This window comes from Telopea speciosissima, chromosome 1 (assembly GCF_018873765.1).
Source record: "Telopea speciosissima isolate NSW1024214 ecotype Mountain lineage chromosome 1, Tspe_v1, whole genome shotgun sequence".
NCBI lineage: Eukaryota > Viridiplantae > Streptophyta > Magnoliopsida > Proteales > Proteaceae > Telopea > Telopea speciosissima.
In genome coordinates, this window is record NC_057916.1 from 60,864,170 (window position 1) to 60,882,699 (window position 18,530).

An 18,530-nucleotide genomic window follows, 5' to 3' on the forward strand; every position below is an offset into this window, starting at 1 on the left:
CTTTTACAGTTAATGGGCACCGTCTGAAGCCCTATGTGGACGGTATTACAGATAGGCAGGTCATTGAGTCTGCTGACTTGATTGACCCGATTTATTAGTTTTCTTGAATTCGCACTCTTTGTCTAGCTGAAGACAGTAAACTTAGCATTTGGGGGAGGCAACCATTTTACTTCAGTTTTTGTTTTTCTTAGTTTTTCAGGTAGACAGTAGATAGCTATGGCAGCTGCAGGTTGCTGGTCATAGTCCTCCACTTCACAAGGTTGTATGTTCCTTCCCTTTGTTTTTATTTGTTTCAACTTGTTTTATATTGTCATAATCATTGGCATGCCATTGGGGACAATGTCATTTAAGTTGGGGAGGGAGAACAATGAGAACAACTCTGATTTTTTTTTTCTCAAATTCATGCTTAATTCTTCACCTTTAGAGCATACAATGTTGTTGTCAAGAGTCATAGCATGAGATTCTAAAAGTTTGTTGATCACTTCAACAGTTAGTTAAACATAGAACACTATTTTTCTCTCATTGTTTGTTAAATTTTTAAGATATAAATTTTCCATCTTTTGTGAATGCTAATGATGATTCATGTGTAACTATGCAAGCCCAAAATTTTAATTTTTATCATGCTTTTAAAAAAATAAAAAATAAAAAGGCAAGCACCTGCGACTTCCTTCTTAGAAACCGGGCCTCTTTGCCACCAGCATTGAGTTTCTCGTCAAACGGTTGGAATGTCCAAAAAAAAAATTTCGCTCTTTAATCCAGTCTTGGCTTGTAGCCTATTTAGCTAGAGTAAGTAAGCCCGATGGGTGTTTTACACCTAATTCCTTAAAACCATCTGATTTGAGAGTGATTGGTCTAAAGCTCGTTACAAGAGCTTGCTAGAAAGCTTAAGAGGTCCAGACATTGCACGGATTGGAGTAGTATGCTAAATTTACAAAAAAAAACAAAAAACAAAAAACAAAAAAAAACAAAAGAAGAAAATACAGCTTGACAATGGTTGCATGTATAGTGGGCTTTTATAGCGCTTAGACATTATGGCTTAGCTTAAGATGAGTGGACTTGAGTGCATCGGTGGAAATTGGTTGATTGTGTGAGAATTTCTTGTTCTTTGTTTAACTTTGTGTTAAAATTGGATTAACATTCTAAGGGATCCATGTTATAGATTTATTGATAGAATTTTATCTTCTTTGAAGTAGTTGAATTAAGATGATTTTTCTTGAATGAGCAGAGTAGTTTTTATTTTCTTTCACTTGGGACAAGCAAAAGTGCAAGTTGGGGAGTGTGATCGGGCCATATTTATGCGTAAAAGTTTAATTTTATTTTTTATTTTAATTACAAATTTATGATTAAATTGATTCCACTTTACTATTTTCTTGTGATCGTAGGATTCCAACGGTGATCAGAAATTTTATGATAATTGATTGTAGTTATGCGTGCATGGAACTATTTATGAGATTCCAGAGATTTTGGTACCAATTTGGCACAAAGGAGATGTGATGGACGGGTAGAACTGGATTTTCCAAGAAAAGAAGAAGGGAGTTAGCTTTGTTTTAGGAAAGAGAAGAGAGGATCGGTGGGAATTATATCCTCCACGTTTTTTCTATCCCAAATCTTCTAAACCTCTCTTTCCTAAAATCCCTCCCTCTAAAACCACCCTCTCATTCTATCTTTCCTAATTCCCCTAAACTCTCTCTTTTCTCTCCTAAGAATTTCTCTACGGCTATCTCTACTCTAAGTCCCCTAAAATATTTCCCTCCCATTGGCCCTCTAATCTCTCCACGTACGGTTTCTCTATCCCATTTCTCCTAATAATCTAAAAAGCTCATCTCTATTAAATTCCCTCCATGTTACCTCTCCCCCATCTTTCCAAGAATTCTATCTTTCCTAAATTCCTTCTCTCCTAAAATCCCTCGAACTTCTTCCACATGCTGCCCACGTATCTATCCCATCTCTTCTAATATCTCTCTCTCCCATCTCTCCTTTAAAATACCACCACGGTTTCCAATCCGAATCTAACTCCCTTCCCTCTTTCGATTTTCTTTTCTTTTCCTTTTTTTTTTTTTTTGGATCTTGGGTTCGGCAAGGGAAGGAGAGAGTGATCACCGAACCAGCAGCCTTCTCATCGCGTTACGCACTGATAAACATAACTTCACCCTGACCAATCAGGGAGCGCCACGTGACAAAGCCCAACCACACATGATCACCACATGCGCGGATCGCGGTCAGACCATGGACGCAGATCGCCGACGGGCGCAGATCACCACAGGCGTGGACCACCCAACCACGGGCTCAGACCGCGGTCGGGCCACGGGCGCGGATTGCGCTACCACGGGCGCAGACCGCGGACCCGGGCGTGGCATGCCCGAAACACGTCGTGCCCATACATGCCATCCTCAAGCACAAGCTCCCGCGGATCACCGTCAGCAAGGCAACATGCCAAGGACTCTAGGCCACTGCCTATCGAGTCACATAGTTTGAACGGACTCATTTACTAGGAACCTCATCTATCACATAGATGAGGTCTATCCACCAAGGATGCCAAGTCTATCAAGGACACTACTTCTTACAGGAAGACAACTACCAGGTCTACCGTGACACCACGTCTCACAGGAAGACAACCTATCAAGGAGGAGCCCTGCTACTCAGGGACTCTATCACCCACGGCAAACACTCTACATCAACTAGGACTCTCCACCCCGCCATACACTGCTATAAAAGGCAAGGTACACAACCCCATAAGGGACCTCTTAACTCATATTGAATACCACTATTCATCTGTTTGCTCAGAGAGATCTAACTTAGGCATCGGAGAGTCCTAGGCCGGAACCACACCGGTTCTCCTTTGTCACCCCAGGGTCTTTTGCAAGTTACGGCACTCGAAGGACCGCTGAACGATTTCTTAACGCAACAGATTGGCGCCGTCTGTGGGAAAGACGCTAGCCATTACCTTTACTAGCTTGTTTCCATATTTGATCAACCATGGCACGCAGGAAGACCACTCCCTCCGCCAACAATGCCCCAAGGGAGGGGAACGGATCACCTCCTCCAGAGAGCTCACGTCGCAGAGCCACAGACCATATCTCTCAGGAGAGGGAGGTCCCAGAGAGCCAACAGGTTGAGGGAGACAACCTCAACCCCGAAGCAGCCGCTGAAGGTGTCGTGGAACCAGTACCTGATCCCAATGCACCAGCGACTGTAGGTCAAATCAACGACCTGCAATGTCAGATCCTCGATGACCAACGACTCTTCCGCGAATATCTAAGGCAGAAAGCGGTCACCCATCGTCGTAAGCAAGAGCAGAGGCGAGAGCAAAGCCCTAGGAGATCACCTCCCAGGGGTGATAGATCCAGAGGGCACACTAGGCAACAGGGAGAACTCTCCCAACATCCAAGGAGAATGGCAGACCTCCCAAGCACGGTCGGACGAGGAAGAACACCATCACACCGATCCGGGGTACCTAACCCTAACGGGTCCATGCGGAGGTCGGTGTTTGATGGTCGACTAGAAGGAAGTCATGTACCAGAGCGAAGCCAGACTTACCGTGCAAGAACCCCCTCGCGGTCAAGACAAGATTCGTCACGACGTGACCCTTCACCATCTCACCAACAGTCAAGACGGGAAGGGACTTCCAGGAGAGGATGCAAACGAGCTCGCAGCGAGCGACCAGCAAGGCGTGGGGAACAAGCACGGGATGAAGAGTTAGACAAGAGACTCCGAGAGTTGGACGAGAAACTGGAAGGGTTGAAGAAGCAAACCAAGGGTGAGACACACTCAATCCCTGGACAACACCCCTTCTCAGAAGAGATCATGTCAGCCTCACTGCCATCCAGATTCAGGTTACCTACCTTTGAACTCTACAGCGGTACCACCGACCCTAATGACCATATCAACTACTTTAATGGCATGATAACTCTATATGGTGGATCAGACGTGGTATCTTGTCTAGCATTCCCTGCATCCGTCAAGGGCGCAGCAACTTCATGGTTCTCCTGACTACGACCACGGTCGATTGGATCGTTTGCAGAGCTATGCGAACAGTTCGTGACCCGCTTTCAGAGCAGTGTCAAGCAGAAGAAGACCACGGTCAACTTGCTGAACGTGATCCAAAACCCTGAGGAGTCTCTCAGGGAGTATGTCAGCAAGTTCACCAAGGAATCCCTGAAGGTCCGCGACCTAGATGACCAGACCCAGCATGCCGCCCTAGCGGGGGGTATCAGAGACATAGAACTAATCAAGGACTTGGCACGTCATCAGACCAAGACCATGAAAGAGCTCCTGGAGCGATGTAACCAGTTTGCCAACATGGCCGAAATAGTATAGTCACGGACGAAGGCAATTAAAGGCAAAACCCAAGACAACAAGAGGTCAGCACCAGATGACCGCAAAGATATTAAAAGATCGAGGACTGAGCGGCGACAAGAGAAAGGTGATCGACCACCCGGAAGGGGTGACCATCAATCAGAAAGAAGTGAGAGGGCAAGCAGCCCCGAGTTCACACCCCATAACACCACCAGGTCACAGATCCTCATACAGATACAAGACCGTGACCTACTCAAACGGCCACGACCTATGCTGGCAGGACCTGAGAAGCGCAGCACTAACAGGTACTGTCTCTTCCACAAGGACTACAGGCATGACACGGAGGAATGCTACCAACTGAAGAGAGAAATACAGAACCTTGTGAAAGTCGGAAGCCTAGACAAGTACGTGAAGGGAAGGCGCAATGGCCGTTCGGGCTAAGGAGATCGAGATCGAGGTCGAGATCAAGGTCGAGATCGGGAAAGAGAAGAACCCAGGAGAGAAGAAAGGAGAGCGGATCGAGATAGAGAAAGAGACCGCACTGACGAGAGAAGAGATGCAGCAGAACCAAGTGGCACCAAGGGAGCCCCCATCGTCACCATACTTGGAGGACCGGGGCAAGAGTCAACAAGGAAAGCCAAAGCTCATGCCAGGTTCATGGGAGTAGCAGAGAAGCCAAGCAAAATAGCAAAGACCGAGACGGTGATCTCCTTCTCGGATGCAGACTTGGAAGGAGCAAGCTTTCCGCATGAGGACGCCCTGGTAGTGCAAGCGGAGATAGACACAGGGGCATCCGTGGATGTACTCTCACTGGAAGCCTACCGCCAAATCGGGTTCGAAGACAATCAGCTCAAGCCAGAGGCTACCTACCTCCATGGATTCTCGGGCGCCACAGCCCCCATTAGAGGCACTATAGAGCTACCCGTCACCTTTGGGGAATACCCTCGACAGTTGACCATCATGGTAAACTTCATGGTCGTCAAGTCCGTGGTGTCATTCAATGGCCTCTTAGGACGACCATCCCTGACAGCCCTTACGGGCATCGTATCTCCAATCCACCTGAAGCTGAAGTTCCCCACTAACAATGGAGTGGGTGAAGTACGAGGCGATCAGAAGAAAGCCAGAGAATGCTATGCCACCTTCGTAAAGAAGAACAATAGCAACACACAAGGGATGGCACTATGTATAGAGAATCAGGTCAGTGACCAGAGAGATGAATTGACAGAAAAGAGAGGAAGACCAGTCGAGGACCTAGTTCCATGGCCACTCAGTAAGGATGACACTTCCAAGGTCATACAGGTTGGCTCACTGTTGAGCAACGAGCAGAAAGAAGAACTGGGGCACCTCCTGCAGACGAACATGGATGTCTTCGCATGGTCGACTGCAGACATGCCAGGCATACCCAAATCCATAGCAGAGCACAAGCTCCATGTCGACCCAACCAGGAAGCCCGTCCAGCAGAAGAGAAGGAATTTCGCCCTCGACCGACAGGCAACCATCAAAGAAGAGGTCGAGAAGTTGAACCGAGCAGGGTTCATTAGAGAAGAAAAGTTCCCTACCTGGCTCGCAAACATGGTCATGGTACCCAAGCCTAATGGCAAGTGGAGGATGTGCGTCGACTACACTGACTTGAACAAGGCATGCCCCAAAGATGAGTACCCACTACCCAAGATCGATCTGTTGATCGACGCTACTGCAGGACATGGGATGCTAAGTTTCATGGACGCCTACTCCGGCTACAACCAGAGCCTCATGCATGAGAATGACGAGTCTTACACCGCCTTCCGAACGGACAAGGAGAATTACTAATACCGTGTCATGCCGTTCGGACTGAAGAATGCAGGGGCCACCTACCAGAGGATGGTCAACAAGATGTTCGAGGAACAGATTGAGCGCAACATTGAGGTGTACGTGGATGACATGCTCGTGAAAAGCGTCCAAGCTCATCAACACCTCGTCGACCTAGACGAGGTATTCGCCGTACTGAAAAGGAACTAAATGAAACTCAACCCTGCGAAGTGTGCTTTCAGAGTAACGTCCGGAAAATTCCTAGGTTTCATGGTCTCAGTACGAGGAATAGAAGCCAACCCCTCCAAGATCAAGGCCATCCAGGAGATGGCACCCCCGCGGACAATCAGGGAAGTATAGAGGTTGAACGGAATGATCGCCGCCCTATCAAAGTTCGTGTCACGGTCCGGAGACAAGAGCCTGCCATTCTTCAATACGCTGAAGAACCTCCGAAGTCCAAAAGACTTGGAATGGACTGAGGAGTGTCAGAGGGCGTTTGAAGAGTTGAAGCTGTATCTAGAGAACCCACCATTGCTTGGGCGCCCAGAGCCCAATAAAGAATTGCAAGTCTACCTGGCAGTGACTCCCGTCGCGGTGAGTGCGGTACTGCTAAAAGAAGAGGGTAAAATGCAAAGACTCGTCTACTATGTAAGCCACGTTTTAATTGATGCAGAGACCAGGTACACAAGAATAGAGGTCGCATATGCACTGGTGATTGCGGCAAGGAAGCTCAAACCATATTTTCAAGCCCATACCATCACAGTCCTCACTGACCTCCCACTAAAGAAGGTGTTGCACAAGCCAGACGTCTCAAGACGATTGATCGCCTGGGCGGTCGAGTTGAGTGAGCATGACATCAAATTCCAACCCAAGACAGCCATCAAAGGCCAAGCTCTGGCGAACTTCGTCGCTGAGTGCACTCTACCAGAGACAGAAGTACAGGAACCGGAAGAGCAGGATCGAGGGTCGTGGGAGATGTTCGTGGACGGTTCAAGCAATGCCACAGGATGTGGAGCTGGTTTCATGCTTACCAGCCCTGAAGGATTCCAAATACAGTATGCTCTCCGGTTCACCTTCCCAGCATCTAACAATGAAGCAAAGTACGAGGCACTATTGGCTGGACTCCGGATGGCAAAAGCCATTCAAGTCACACACTTATCCATCCGGAGTGACTCCCAGCTTGTAGTGAACCAGGTGAACGGGCGAATATGAGTCGAAAGATGAGCGCATGGCATCATACCTAGCACGTGCTCGGGAATTGATTAGGCAGTTCGTGAAGTTCGAGATGGTTCGAGTACCCAGGATAGAGAATGCCACCGCAGATGCACTGTCTAGGCTAGCCAACAATGAACTCAAGAACCTAGCCAGTGCAGTGTACGTGGAAATATTACATGAACCAACGTATCAAGAGAAACTGGTCAACGAGATCGAGGAAGGGCCTAGCTGGATGGACCCTATACTCAACTACCTACAGAACGACGTCTTACCAGAAGACAAGGTCGAGGCAAGAAAGATAAGGATGAGAGCTGCAAAGTACACCGTCCTGGACGGAGTACTATACAAAAGGGGGGTCACAGCACCACTGCTTCAGGAAGGACCCTATATAGTTTCCAAGCAGATATGTCTAGGGACTTACCGCCTGAAAACTCCTGGCGGCAAGAAGGTAGACCGCACCTGGAACTCGTAACACACGAAAAGGTATTACAAGAGAAGCAATACAGTAGAAGCATTGTGAAGAAGCACAATGTAGCGATCAAGTAGAAGCAGAGTGGTAATAATAGTAGTAGTAGATGATGATGCAGTAGATGGCATCCCTGTTTCAAGTACAATTTGAAAATTTTCATTCAAAATGAAGAGGTGTTTCAGAAAATACGTTTCTTCTACTACTTAATTAAATCATTGCCACGACATCAAGGCAGTCCGCCACCATCGAGGCTTTAAGCCTAAGGCAATCCGCCACCACTGAGGCTTTAAGTCTAAGGCAGTCCGCCACCATCAAGGCTTTAAGTCTAAGGCAGTCCGCCACCATCAAGGCTTTAAGCCTAAGGCAGTCTGCCACCACCGAGGCTTTAAGCCTAAGGCAGTCCGCCACCATCGAGGCTTTAAGCCTAAGGCAGTCCGCCACCACTGAGGCTTTATGCCTAAGGCAGTCCGCCACCATTGAGGCTTTAAGCCTAAGGCAGTCCGCCACCACTGAGGCTTTACGCCTAAGGCAGTCCGCCACCACTGAGGCTTTATGCCTAAGGCAGTCCGCCACCACCGAGGCCTCATGCCTAAGGCACCATGCCACACCCGAGGAGTTATGCCACCAAGGTCCGCGGACCACCCAACCAGGGCATCCCTATGGACCACCAGCTACATGGGGTTACATAGTTGAAAACCATCAAAGCAAGTGGAATCAAATGCATGTCATACCAACATCACCAGGAGAAAATGTCAAATACATATAATCCAAGGAAAACAAAAAGCAAGCACCACAATCCGGAAGTAAACATCGTCATCCAAAAAGTCACAATCCAAAAGCACAATATCCAAAAAGTCATCATCCAAGAAAGAACATCCATAAAATCAAGGAACATCTGGGGGAGGAGCAGCCTCTGATCCAAAGGGAGAGATCAAATCAGCATCAGCAGAAGGAGCAGCCCTCTCCTCTGGGGCGACCACACCCTCCTCTGCCACCGCCGAACCCTCCTCCGGGGAGGCACGCGCCACCGTACCTACCCCTGACAGCAACAGGACAACCTCTGGGAGCCCCGAGAAATCATAGTCAGGGGTCCTCTCCAAGATGCCAACCGCCAAGGCCCTCATACCACCATCATATATCTCCTGGTTGAACTGGTGGAAGTACACAGTAATCTCAGGAGACAGCTCGTATGCCGCTACGGCTCGCTCCTCGGCCTCAGACAACTCTGCCTCATGCCTCTGCCTCAACATGTTGAGCTCCTCCTCTAACTCCAGAACTTGGGAAGAACTTTAAGTAGCAGCAGCAATGGCCGCCTCAAGCCCCTCCAGCGCCTTCTGCTTACGGGCCACAGCATCCTCAAGGGCAACCTTAAGCCCCTGGACCTCCTTCTCTACATTCTGCAGTGCACGCCGTATCTAATGATCATGGTGAGCATGACTCTCCAGTCGGAGCACCGCCTCAGTAGCACGGTGCTGAACCTACAATCAATGAAACAAGTAATAAACATCCCAAGTACAAAAGAAACGATAGCATGGAAGGAATGAGGAGAAAAACTTACAGAAGCCATGTCATAATAAAGACTCTGAGCGAGCAGGGCGTCACTGATCTGGCGAAGGGTTGAACGCTTCGTGGGAAGCCTACCCTGGTCTAACCACTCTCGGCTCACACCCTGGGAGGCCAAAGTAGCTCCCTCCAGAAGATCCCACGCCAACACTAAGGGCGAAGAAGTCGGCAGATCGACGGCAGAACCAGCACGAGCAGAGCTCACCCCTTTCCCCTTCGCAGAGGGTGAAACAACGGGCCTAGGAGTGGAAACAGGACGAGATGTCCGGGGAAGAATAATGCGGGGTCTAGTCCTCGTCGAGCTGGGGGGACTAGGACCCCCCTTCCTCTTGGTCCCGACAACCGTAGAAGGAGAAGAAAAAGCCGGGGGTACAACACCCGAAGAACCACCCCCAGAAGCAGCAGCCAGAGCGCCCCTCCTCTGCAGGTTGGAGCTGAAAGTACCAAGGTCCGGCCTGATATCCACTATACAACAACCAACAACACAGAGCAGGTCAAGCCATGAGTGCATATAAAGACAATATGTGAACAAACACCCAAGGAATCAAATATCTTACCAGGACTCAACTTCCAAAGGCACAAGAAGGCCTCAGAATCCAATAGGCGGACGTTGAACGGGTCGCATCCCTGACACCGCTGAAGGGAATTGCGCTCAAAATCGCTCAACTCAAGAAGGCGGTTCACCCTCTTGATATCAACAACCCCCCAAGTGGACCGCAAGACACATCGAGGGACCATGGCAAAAAAGAAGCGATCCCTCTAATACTTCACCGAGTCCGTGATCCCCACTAGAGGATCAAGCGCGGCAAGTAACCCCTTGGGAAGACGACGGGCGAAGTGGTAACACCCCCCTTCCCCCTTCTTTAACACATAAAAGTAAGAGAGCAATGGCACAGTCGCAGCACGCCCCAATAGGGCGAAGAACACATAGAAGCCCAAGATAACCCGCCAGAGTTGGGCAACACTCGCCAAGGGTAAGACACTGCATTTAGTACCAACCCCACGAAGCTGGGATAGGGAAGCGAAGGCCATGAACAAAAAAAATGCGATACAAGCAAATCTCATCTTCTCCATGGGAGTAGGCACGATCGTCCGGTCCGGGGACCCGAAGCACGACCTCAGAAGGAATGTAGAACTCCCGACGAAGAGACACCAAGTCCGCAGAAGACAAGATGCTGGCAATATGAGCCAACTTACTCCTACGGTCACCAATAGAAGTGGAAGCTCTAGAAGCTCGACGACCTCTACTAGGAGCAGAACCCCCAAAGACCTCTTCCCGTCACTGGCGACGGGAAGGTGGGGGAGAAGAAGTACCAGTGGAGGACGACCCCGTAGAAGATTCCTCAACAGATCTAACCTCGACCGAGGCTGGATCAGAGTCATCAGATGAAGACATGAAAAGATAAGGAAGTGAACTGATTACTTACTCAAAAAGGCAATCTCCCAAAACCAAGCAACCAGGAAGGAGAAGGCCCACCTGCAACCAACAATGCAAGGCCAACCAAAAGAAAGAAAAAAAAACAAAAGAGAGAAGAAAGGGGAATACAGAGGCTACAAGCAAAAGAGGAAGAACAGTACTCACCAAGGACGACGACCGAAGCTGGGTAGGCGCGGATGGCCCACGGGCGCGGACCACCTACCAAGCAACAGGCGCGGACCGCCGACCAAGCAACAAGGCGCGGTCGCCTACAGGCGCAGACCACCGAGACCAAGCGATAGGGCGCGGACCGCCAACCAAGCGACAGCCTATGGGCGCGGATCGCTGCCAGGAGCGGACCACCGTCAGACCACAGGCTCGGATGGCAGTGCACGGGCGCGGATCGCTGCGAGGCTCCAACCACCCAACCACAAGCGCAAGCCGCGGTCTACCTCGGGCTCAGACCGCCACTAGGCGCTGGTTGAAGAGCACAAGAACACGAGCCGAGGGTCAAACCCCAAACAAGGGAGCCACAACAAGGCACCAAGCCAAGGCAAGCAAAGAGTATATGGCACAATAGGCAAAGCCAAGGGCACCAAGCCAAGGCAAGCAAAGAGTATATGGCACCATAGGCAAAGCCAAGAGCACCAAGCCAAGCTAGACACCAAAGGCAAGGCTAAGTGACAAGTGAAGCAAATCTCATTGTGGCAAAAAATCAAGCATGTGGGGGGCAAAATCAAGAGCCACAAAAGCTAAAGATCAAGTCAAAAGGTGAAAGAAGAAAAAGCAAGGGAAGAGAAAAAGTTAGAAAGAGAAAGAGAAGATGAAAAGCAAAAAGTAAAAAGTGAAATGAAGACAAAGACATATATATCTACAAAAAAGAGTGGGAAAAGACAAAAAAGATGAGAGTGGGGGGTTTTAAACCCCCAACCTCCACATCATCAGATAAACAGCATGGACACCCCTAGTAAGAGAATTATTCACGAGACACCCCTCGATAATACATGAAGACAGGGAATACTCTCTTGAGCACGTTGTTCCAAGAGAGTGGGGAGCAAGTGATAAACATAACTTCACCATGACCAATCAGGGAGCGCCACGTGACAAAGCCCAACCACACATGATCACCACATGCGCAGATCACGGTCAGACCATGGGCGTGGATCGCCGACGGGCACGGATCACCACAGGCGCGGACCACCCAACCACGGGCGCGGACCGCGGTCGGGCCACGGGGGCGGATCGTCACGAGCGCGGACCGCAGACCTGGGCGTGGCATGCCCAAAACACGTCGTGCCCATACATGCCATCTTCAAGCACAAGCTCCCGCGGATCGCCGACAGCAAGGCAACATGCCAAGGACTCTAGGCCACCGCCTATCGAGTCACGTAGTCTGAACAGACTCATTTACTAGGAACCTCATTTACCACGTAGATGAGGTCTATCCACCAAGGATGCCAAGTCTATCAAGGACACTACTTACAGGAAGACAACTACCAGGTCTTCCGTGACACCACGTCTCACGGGAAGATAACCTATCAAGGAGGAGCCCTGCTACTCAGGGACTCTATCACCCACGGTAAACACTCTACATCAACTGGGACTCTCCACCCTGCCATACACTGCTATAAAAGGCAAGGTACACAACCCCATAGGGGACATCTTAACTCATATTGAATACCACTATTCATCTGTTTGCTCAGAGAGATCTAACTTAGGCATTGGAGAGTCCTAGGCCAGAACCACACCGGTTCTCCTTTGTCACTCCAGGGTCTTTTGCAGGTTACGGCATTCGAAGGACCGCTGAGCGATTTCTTCACGCAACATGCACAGTCTCATCACGCACATCAACCGCATCCATCACCACGTCGCCGTTTCAACCATTCTATCAATCCTGCATCACCGACCACCTGCGTATCAACTGGGACTCTCCACCCCGCCATACACTGCTATAAAAAGCAAGGTACACAACCCCATAGGGGGCATCTTAACTCATATTGAATACCATTATTCATCTGTTTGCTCAGAGAGATCTAACTTAGGCATCGGAGAGTCCTAGGCCGGAACCACACCGGTTCTCCTTTGTCACCCCAGGGTCTTTTGCAGGTTACGGCATTCGAAGGACCGCTGAGCGATTTCTTCACGCAACACGCAGAGTCTCATCACGCACATCAACCGCATCCATCACCACATCGCCGTTTCAACCATTCTATCAATCCTGCATCACCAACCACCTGCGTATCACGTTTCATGGAAGATCACCGTTGCTGCCCCTATTAATTAGCCCCATGAGTGGCTAAGTATCTCCTACCTTTAGGTGTAGATGAAGCATTGAACTTTGTTAATTAAATTCTGGTTTGTAGTACACTTGATTGCTTGATGTGTAGACCATTCCATGTGAATGATTTTAATTTATTAATTTAGTTTAGAAGATTTATTTCTATGATTCATATTTTCTATTCAAGCAATGATTTTTATTGTGATTGTGGTTGTACCGATGATAGTCTATATCTGATTGAACTAAGCGTGTTAAGCATATGCGAAAGACGATAGTGATCGGCAAGATAGGCTATAACTAGGATGAATTGCAATTATCATTGTGTGGTTTCATTAGGCTTATAGCTGTAATGAACCGAAGTGTGCACCAGTAGTTAATTAATAAAGACAAATGCGGATTTGAAACCTGAAGACAGTCTTCTCTCATTGTTTTCTTCATCGATTTTTATTTGTTCATTAGTTCATAGTTTATTTTTAATTGCATTCTAGGTAATTATTTTTTAAATCACTTTACATCATCTGAAGTAACTTAGCCTTCCAGTTCCCCGTGGATTCGATCCCTTCTTACCACTATCCTATCAGTAATTTATGGTTTATTTTTTATCTCTTAACAACACGATCACCTACCAGATGCTCTGAACAAGAATGTGAACCTATTAAAGCTATTTAGGTTCATCTGGAGCATTTCAAAACATTGTGTGTTGCTCCTTTCAATGTCTTCTAAAAAAGTCCTTGGAGTTAAGTATTTCTAGGTGGTGCTTCTTCCTTGTCCTAGTCGTCATAGTCACATCATCCAATATGACAAGTATGACATTTATGGCAGCTATAGCTGCCATACAACAAGCTGCTGCTGCAGCTCTTCTTTGCTGCTGATATATTGCAACATCCATAGCCCATATCTGAAGGAACAAACACTGTACGCAACACTATTGAAGTAACACCATTTCACTAGGAAGTATGTAAACTTAATTAGCTTTATCAATAGGATAATGTATTACACAATCCATTTATAGATAAGTCACTTGTCAGACCCCTAAATGCCAACCATTTTTGACTCATGAGAGATAGCAGGATTTAGAAATGGATAATGAGCCATATGAAATTAGTTCTCTCACAGTGTTTCAAACAATCCTAACCATTAAGCGTACATCAAAGATGCTGCTATAACAATACAATTTCAATGCAACTAAAAAGCAAAAAATGACCATTAAATATTTAGCTCCTTAATCTTGATTTGATAATACTATTGTAGGCTAGGACTTCTGTTGTAGGGAGATTAAACTCTAACAAGGCTGGTTGTTGAAGGATGGTTTGAAGGATTCATTTGGTCAAGCAAGCAATTATACTAATACAAATTGGAAACAACAAATAAATCTGAAATTGAAAGACTGTAATAAGACAATGTTTATCTAAGTGAAATCAAAACTCTTAATCACACACTTAGCCCTTTATATAGCCAATAGAGAAATTAAAAGTGAAATCGAGTGAAAAGTGGACGTGTTTGTAGAAAACTGGAAATACTCAGAGTATAGAGGAGAAAAAGCATGAACTCACCCTTTCAGAAAAATGGGCAGCACTTTCTTTTTCGTTCTGAAGAGGTGAAACAATGGGAAGTTATTCAATCTGTCAAACCCAGAGTAAGACCACTACATTAAAAAATATATAGTTAATTCTATTATCTCAAATAGAATCTCAACCATTATAAGAAGATTAGTGTGCAATGAAAGAAATCTAACAAGCAAACAACCACTAAAGATAAATATCATTGTCAATGTCATTGAATGAAATTTTAAAAAAAATTGCATGGTGTTAAACATATTAAGAAATGGTGACCCCCACTAACAACAAAATAGAGTTAGGAATTAGCCAAATTATTATCCAGTTGCAAATGATGATGAAGTTGAGCTTTAGCCTAGGCAAGCATTACATCAATGTGGAGTGTAACAATTCTGATCAAATGTATGCAGCCTAAGCTAGAAACTAGAGACTGGTTTGCAAACACAGGATCTGCAATAACAGAAAAAAAAAAAAGATAAATTGATGTTTAGAGAGAGAAAATTATGTTATAACAACAGCTAGAAGCTTCAGATTGACCTGAAACTCAAGTTGAGTGTTCAACATGATGGCATTACTTGACTGCAAAATATTTCAGAATTCTGAGTTTTGGATGAAAGTTTTACAGGCCACTCAAGGCAGTGATACTAGAACTGATATTCTAGCTAATCAAACTGAGGAACTCACACCAGAATTCAAGAGAACAGATATGCAGGAACTTAGGTATCAAATCCGAAGCAACTCTAACCTGTTACTAGAAACATAAAACTACTCGAAGCTAGTTGAAAATAGAAACTTAAACAGGGCTTTGTGGGCTAATTCTAGTGAAAGACATAAATTAGAAAGCAGAAGAAGGAATAGAAGACCATGAAATCCACCTGTGATGCTATTGGAATCCCACGTTCATGGAACATAAAAAGTGAATTAGTTCCCATGATAAATTAATCAAACAGTTCCATGGAAATTAATCACATTTTTTTGTAACACACTCATTGATTCATGCATGCATGAAACAAGATTTCTATGGCAAAAACGAGAATCCCATGAATCTGTAGAGAGAGAGAGAGACTCTGTTGGGGAGTAATCCAGCCTCTCCGGGAAACCAGAGGCTCAACAAAAAATAATCGCATAGGCTCTTTCTTTGCAAAGTCTTTGGTTGCTGTTTAGGAAACTAAAATAGGGTTTTGAAAGAGGAAAATGAAAGAAAAAAAAGTAGTTGAAGATGCTAACGACCTACTTACCCCTTGCTGGTTGAAGAGGACGACCAAGGTTGAGATGGTTCTATGGAAGAGGGTTTTGACAGAAGAAAACCAGAAAGGGAAAAAAGAAAGAAAAAAGGCATAGTTGAAGAAGCCAAAGGTTGGAGAAGATTCTGTAGAGAGTGGTTTTGAGAGAAGAAAACCAATGTTGCAAAAATAAAAACTTAGTTGAAGATGCCAAGGAATGTAGAGGGTTTTGAGAGAGGAAACCCAAAAGAGGAAAAACATTGAAAGAAAAGAGCATAAATTTGAAGGACTTTGAAACCACAGCTGAATATGTTACCATAGATGATGAAACCACAGTTGAAGAGGACGACGAAGGTTGGAGACGATTCTGCAGAGAACGGTTTTGAGAGAAGAAAACCAATGCTGCAAAAAACAAAAACTTAGTTGAAGATGCCAAGGAATGTAGAGGGTTTTGAGAGAAGAAACCCAAAAAAGAAATAAATTGAAAGAAAAAAGCATAAATTTGAAGGGCTTTGAAACTACAGTTGAAGATGTTACTACAGATGATGAAACCACAGTTGAAGAAGAGGGCAACGAAGGTTGGAGACGATCAGTTCCCAACCGTTGGAGATGCACCATCAACTTCCTTTTACTTTCTCACAGGAAATCTGAAGGATTTTGAGACGAGAGAGGCGGAAGAAGCAGCGACCCGATAGGAATTACTGACACATTGAACGTTTTCCTCCCCTACTATCCAGACATCCCAAACTTTGATCTCTCGTGGAAATGTTGTCAGAGAACCCCCACAAAATTATTGGGTAATTCACACATACCGCCCCTGAGGTTTGACGAAAGGATAATTTTACCCCCCCCGTTTTGAAAAATTTTATGTATCCCTGAAGTTTGCAAATAATAACAAATAAGCTCATTCTGTCAGTTCATGACTAACAGTGTTAAAAATAAGAGGTGAACTGACAAAATTACCCTTGTAAAAAAAAAAAAAAAACCTGCAACTCATCTTCCCCAAATCGATTGGGGAAGATGAGTTGTAGGTTTCAAAACCCTTTCAATTTGAGATCCTGGGGGCACGACTAAACAGGCAAGTTCACAATGGATTCAATCATCCTGGTCATGCATATTGTGGCGGCGCCAATCTGAATCGTCTTATTCTGCTCTCCTATTGCCTCAAACAGTCACCTCTATTTCGCAGTCTATGGACTCTGTAGCTGGGCGTGCTTTTTTCCCCCTTTTCCTGGAAGAACACTAAGTTCCCAAAAGCCCGAAAGGACCTACGGTGACCACCTCTCTCTCTCTCTCTAGTCCTTGATAATGCTCTTGTTTCTTGCCTTCCCTTCCACCGGAATCCCCATAATGTAAGTCCGAACCATTTCTTCACCGTGACGATGAAGACTTCGATCCTTAGACACTGATAAGGGTAGATTATAGATAAAAACAAATTCTTGGCATAACTGAGGAAGTAATTTAGCCTGTCCCATTGATAGATAGCAATTATAGCCCCGTTTTCATATCTACCAGAAACCCTATTATTAAATTGCATCTGTTAGCAATGGACGTTTAGGGTTTATTTTCAATTGCATTACATATGACTTGAAAACTGATATCCCAAACATCCCCCGTAGTATGTCAATCAAAATCAAACTTATCAAAACATGTAATTGATTGCTTACTTTTGATCTGTCGGTACTGATTGAAGTTTACATTTATCTGTGTGATTATCTCCAAAGCAGTTTCCTGTCTTTCAAAGAAGCTTTGATGGCATTCACCATGAGTTTGACCTCTTCAACCCTCCTGAACCTCAGCCTAACCCCAAGAATTACAGTCTCACCTGGGAGGTGCAGAGCAATCAATTCGAGATCCTCACTTGGGTATCTTGGGTATCTTGGTACCCGAGCGGTACAAGACAATTAGGGGCCAAGGAGGCTGGTTGATATAATCTGGTTTGTGCTTGACCTCTTCAACCCAATTTGAAATCCTAAATTCCTTAAGGGTTGAAAGGGTTTTGAAACCTGCAACTCATCTTCCCCAATCGATTTGGGGAAGATGAGTTGCATTTTTTTTTTCTTTTTGTAAGGTTAATTTTGTCAGTTCACCTCTTATTTTTAACACTGTTAGTCATGAATTGACGGAATTGACTTATTTGTTACTGTTTGCAAACCTCAGGGGGGTACACAGGATTTTTCAAAATTAGGGGGTAAAATTATATTTTCGTCAAACCTCAGGGATGGTATGTGTAAATTACCCAAAATTATTCCCACCCCATCAAAACCCCATCAAACAAAGGTGGCCTAAGAGGCTTGCACATTTGGGAAAGGAAACAAAGGATTATTTTGAAACACTCATGCATGCTTAGGTCGTTTGTATGTTACGGAAATACCCAATTGTATTACCCAAAAACAAAAAAGAAGAAGAAATACCCAATTAGTACCTCCAGAGCATAGTTGGAAAACCAGGATTTCTGACTCGACTCACCTTTTAGAAAACTTGGTGACTCGGCATGGATAAACCTGGTCAAGCCGAGTCATGTTTTTTTTATTATTATAAAATAACAATAAATGCTACATTGTTATAGATTGGATGATAAAGACTGCAATATATATATATATATATATATATAGAGAGAGAGAGAGAGAGAGAGAGAGAGAGAGAGAGAGAGAGAGAGAGATGGCTTCTTTTCACTTATATATAGAATTTTAAATGCTACATGGCAATTTCCAAGAAGAGAGAG